We start from the raw sequence: 4,963 nt of genomic DNA, 5'->3' as shown, positions 1-4,963 counted from the left end.
CGAGATTGAGGACCGACACGATTTCCCACCCTAATCACCTAATCCCAAGGTCCCTACCTAATCCTAAACGTAACGAATTCCTAATCTCCTGCTGATTCAGCAGGGAGTAACCCCTACAATTTTTCCCATCGTAAATTCCCCTGAAATTCCTCGATCTCCTGCTAATTCCGGAATTAGCAGGGAAAGTCCTAAACGGCGTAGCCTCCGGTTCAACCGGGATAATCGTGGAACTATTTTTTTAATTTTATTTTAACATTTATTTATTTTAATTTTATCTCCACTTTCTGTGGGATTCGCGGGTTGGGCGTGGCTCTCTCTCTCAAAAAAAAAAACGGTGTCTGTCACAAGAAATAGCAATCTAAATATTTTTCTCACTTGCTCCTCCTCTGATCTTCACTGGATATTTTTTCCAATGTTTGGGAGGTAATTGAGCCTGTTTCAATAAGGAAGTGGCCAGTTTTTTTTCATTCTCGCTGTTCCCCGCGTGAAATTTACAATAGAATCTGTTGTCTTCATCATTCCAGCTAATCCATTTCTGAAGAGCTTCATCGAAAATTCCTTCAGTTCCATCTTCATAAAAGTGGACTAAATAATACTCGTAATCCTTTCCTTGGAACCTCTTCTACGACATAATTTACAAAAATCGCATTTATTATAATATTACATAATAGAACATATCCCGTAGTCTGAACTCATTTCAAATAGGAAAAAAGTTGATTTATCGATTTCAAAATGCTATAATTCATCATGAATATCAGTGACACCTTAAAATTATTAGAAATCGTTAATTTCTTCCCTCCTATCCAAGCGTTTATACACTCAAATCATATTCGGTGACCGATACTTTTTTCGTTTTAACTATTATTCATGTCATAATCTGTAAGTATTCAATACTAGAGATCAGTATTAAAAATCAATTCTTTTACATTCAGAAAATTTGGAAGAACATGGATATTAAGAATTTTTTAATTTGCAAAATTTACACAAGCCACAACTAGTCCGTTACTGCTGCTTACATGCGTTCATTCATCTTTTATATTTTTCAATTGTTGTCGGTGATGAGACTTACCTTTTGTGTCCTTTTTACTCGTTAGAAATCTTTATTCACGTATTTTACTACCACGCTGAACCAGAAAATCGGATGCTTCAGAAGACGCTTCGAGAATGCACGCTACTCAATCCGGTGTAAAGAAGCGTGACCGGTCGGTCCGGATGTACGTATGGTCAAGACTCCACGCATGCGCGCATGTTTATAACCTCACTGCAATGTCATATCATGTATGTTTTCATGACGATAGAAATTAACATTGTGTTAGTTTGATGGATTGTTGATTATATATCAATTTATTCAACTCGATTAATGTTAGTTTAGAAATCGTGAAAAATTCGAAAAAACTGATCATAGTAATTCTTATGCAACGGTTAATATTTCTGTGTATTCTTCTATGGTTTATTTGGTTCGTGAATTTATATAACTTCCAGTAACTTCTATTAGTTTACATGTTGCACTGAAGTAAAACTGTACATTTTCAATAAGTCGAATTGACTCAACTAATAGTAAAGAATTCCTCATAAAATTTGAGAAGAGAGATAACATAAAACTTTTATTTATTCAATTACAAATTAACAGTAGATCAAGTGTAATTTGCAATTCAAAGAGTGACTTGAAAGACATCAGTTTGTGAACCAATATTCGTTTCAGACTCTTCTGTAACTAAATTAAATGAAATCATATTGATTGGCTTTTAGTTGTAGTCGATGTAAATTTGACGAATAAAAAACCTTAATTTACTATAATAACAAATAAAACTGATTAATTTCATAATATAATTCCTGTGGTCCTGGTAGTGAAGACGTTGATGCTGCGAACGTCCTGCAATTTGCAGCAAAACTTACTGGTACTGATGAATCGCATGGATATTGGAACGTAGGTTTTGTGATTCTTAACGAGCGTCCAGATATCCTGATGACTTTAGGCTCAGTTGTCAAAATAAACATCTCTTCGATTTCTATTATTTCACCGGTTTTTAATAAGATTGAATTGTTTGGAATTTTGCTAGTGAGAATCGTATTTTTTGATGAAATTTTCTTAATTATCCTCTTTCCAGATGCACTAGGGCGAAGTTCGCATAAAATATTGACAACCGGCGGTATTTCGGGTTTTCCACTGCTGGAAAAAAATGGTTCATGAAGGCGTCGACAGATTTGAGATAACGGGCGATATCCAGTCCTCAACATATTTTTAAATTTTTCTAATGCACTCTCAAATTGGAATGCATTCATATCACTCACTGGACATTGAAAATTGATGACGTCATCAGCTACGTGTAGAAAAGTATGAACATTTATGGTTATGGTTATGGTTAAGATACGGATAGGCATTTGCTGCCCTCTTGCTACCGAACCCCTACTGGGCTATTGTTGCTCCGTTTTCCTACTGATCCCTATATTTCTAGGCCAGCTTTTCTCACCAGTTCTAGTAGATTCCCGGCGTCTAGGTCCGCTATGTAGCTGATGCTAGGGAAGGCGGTTCCCCAGCAACTTAGCCTTGTTGTAGCCAGTGCAGGGCAACTGCAAAGTATATGCAGGTTGTCCTCGTATACCTCAAGGCAGAATCGGCAGCGGGCATCGCTTTCGATGCCCATGTTTTTGCAGTGTGCCCTAAACCTACCATGTCCAGTGAGGAGCCTGATTGTGGTGCTCAGTTCCTCTCTTTTCATGATGTAGCTTTTCTGCCCGTCTCTTGTTTAGGGTTGGCATGAGGGCTTTGGATTTTCTGCAGGTTGTGATCTGCTTCCATCGCCCTTGGTGGTCCCTTCGGAGTTTGTTTTTAGTTTGAGACATTCCGTTGGCGAAAAGGACTCCCACTGTCATGACTTGGTCATCATTTGACGCGCAATGCCTTGCCAGTTGGTCCGGTATCTCGTTTCCTTTTATCCCTTTGTGGCCTGGGACCCATGCCAAAGTTATTTCATTGGTTGCCCCTAGCGCTTCTATCGCTGCCATCGTCTCCCAGACCAGCTTCGATTCGGTGCTTGGTTTCTTTAGGGCTTTGATGGCAGCTTTGCTGTCCGACCAGACATACCTATGTTTTCTTGAGGTCCGTTTTGATAGGAGAAGCTCTATGCAGTTTTTAATTGCTAGGATTTTCGCCTGAAAAACAATGGCCAGGGGTCCAATGGACCAGCTGTCTCTGTGGTTTTCTTTTGGCCCGTATAGCCCTGCGCCGTATTGGTGTCCACGGCCCGAGCCATCCGTGTACCAGTGTATTACATTGCCAACTGGGGATTGTTTTGCCATTTCCCAGTCCTCCCTGTCAGGTATATAGGTCTTGCAGCCCTTCCTGATCGGATACCTCCTGGTTGTTCTATCCTGATCTGTGCTCAGGGGGCTCCTGCTCAGTATATCGAGTTTGGCATCTGCCGCACTCGACTGATTCCATTCCCCCTAGCATATCAGCCTATAGGCGGTTGCCTCTGCCTTGTACAGTACCGTTAGATCAAGTGGTGGTGTGTTCATTGCCACTTCCAAGGCTTCGGTCGGTGTAGTTTTCATCGCCCCAGTTGGAGCCCTGAAGAAATTTCCCTGGCGTGCTTTTAACTGGTTCTTAATCCCAACCTTCCTTACCCTGGGCCACCATATCACAGCAGCGTACATCAGCCTTGGCGGTAGTACCATCTTGTGTAGCCATAGGCTGATTTTGGGGTTGAAACGCCACGTCCTTCCTATGGCTCTTTTGCAAGCCCAGAGTGAGGCATATGTTTTGCCCATCTGTGTGGCTATGTGTTGTTTCCAGTGAAGCTTGGTGTTACTCCCCGGTACTTCAGTGAACTAGCGTAAGCGATGTCAACTCCTCCAATTTTGATTTGTCGTGGAGTGACCACTTTATATTTTCTGGTGAAGATCATGGCAGACGTCTTTCCAGGATTACCTGTTAGTTTTGTTTCCCTACACCATTCCTCCAGTATTCTCACAGCACGGATTTGTCTGTCGCTTAGAGTCTCGAGGAAGTTTCCCCTGGCGACAATGGCTATGTCGTCAGCATAGCCGTTCACCAGAAAGTTCTCTTCTCTCAATTTCTCTAGGAGGTCATCGACAACTAGGCACCACAGGAGTGGAGACAAGACTCCACCCTGTGGACGACTCTTGGTCGGATGCCCTTCTACGTGTGAGCCGTTGTCTGTGGCAGTCATTTTCCTGCTCTCCAACATGCTTTTCGTCCAGTCAATGATGAAGGCTGGAAAATTTTTCCTCGACATGGCCCTTGTTATGACCGCGTATTTAGTACGGTCAAAGGCGCCCTCGATGTCCAGGAATAGGCTGAGTGCGTAGCCCTTTCCCTCTATCTACTCCTCAATCTTGCCCACTAGGTGATGCAGGGCTGTTTCCGTCGACCTGGCTGCCCTGTAGGCATACTGTGAAGGTGATAGGGGTTTCTCAACAAACAGTGAGCTCTTTATGTAGTGATCCACCAGTCTTTCCAGTGTCTTCAAGATGAAGGAGGTGAGACTGATGGGTCTGAAGACCCTGGGCTTGATATGCCCGTTCTTTCCAGGTTTGGGGATGAAGGCAATCCTCGATCTCCCCCAAACTTTTGGTACAGTCCTTAGTGCTATGCTTGTCCTAAGTATTTTCGTTAAGGGTCACAGAATAATGTCGATCCCCCTCTGCAAGAGGATTGGGTAGATTCCATCGGGTCCCGGTGCCTTTAGGGGTTCAAAGGTGTTGACGGCCCACTCTACCCGTCGCAGGTGGCCTATCTTAGCTGCCAAGGCCCATCCTGCGGCTTGTAGATGCCCCTACAGGTTTTCGTTCCTTGTCTTATATCCCCCGAGTTCGTGAACCCCGGGAAGTGCTCTTCTAGCAACTGTTGGAGAGTTTCTTCTGTAGTCCAGGTATAGCGTCCATCCGGTTTGATGAGACAACCCAGATTAGCAGCGTCCTGTCCGCCTAGAATCTTTAC

This window comes from Fopius arisanus, unplaced genomic scaffold (genome assembly GCF_000806365.1).
Source record: "Fopius arisanus strain USDA-PBARC FA_bdor unplaced genomic scaffold, ASM80636v1 scaffold00187, whole genome shotgun sequence".
In the NCBI taxonomy this organism is placed as follows: Eukaryota; Metazoa; Arthropoda; class Insecta; order Hymenoptera; family Braconidae; genus Fopius; species Fopius arisanus.
Note: the sequence above shows the minus strand (reverse complement) of the source record.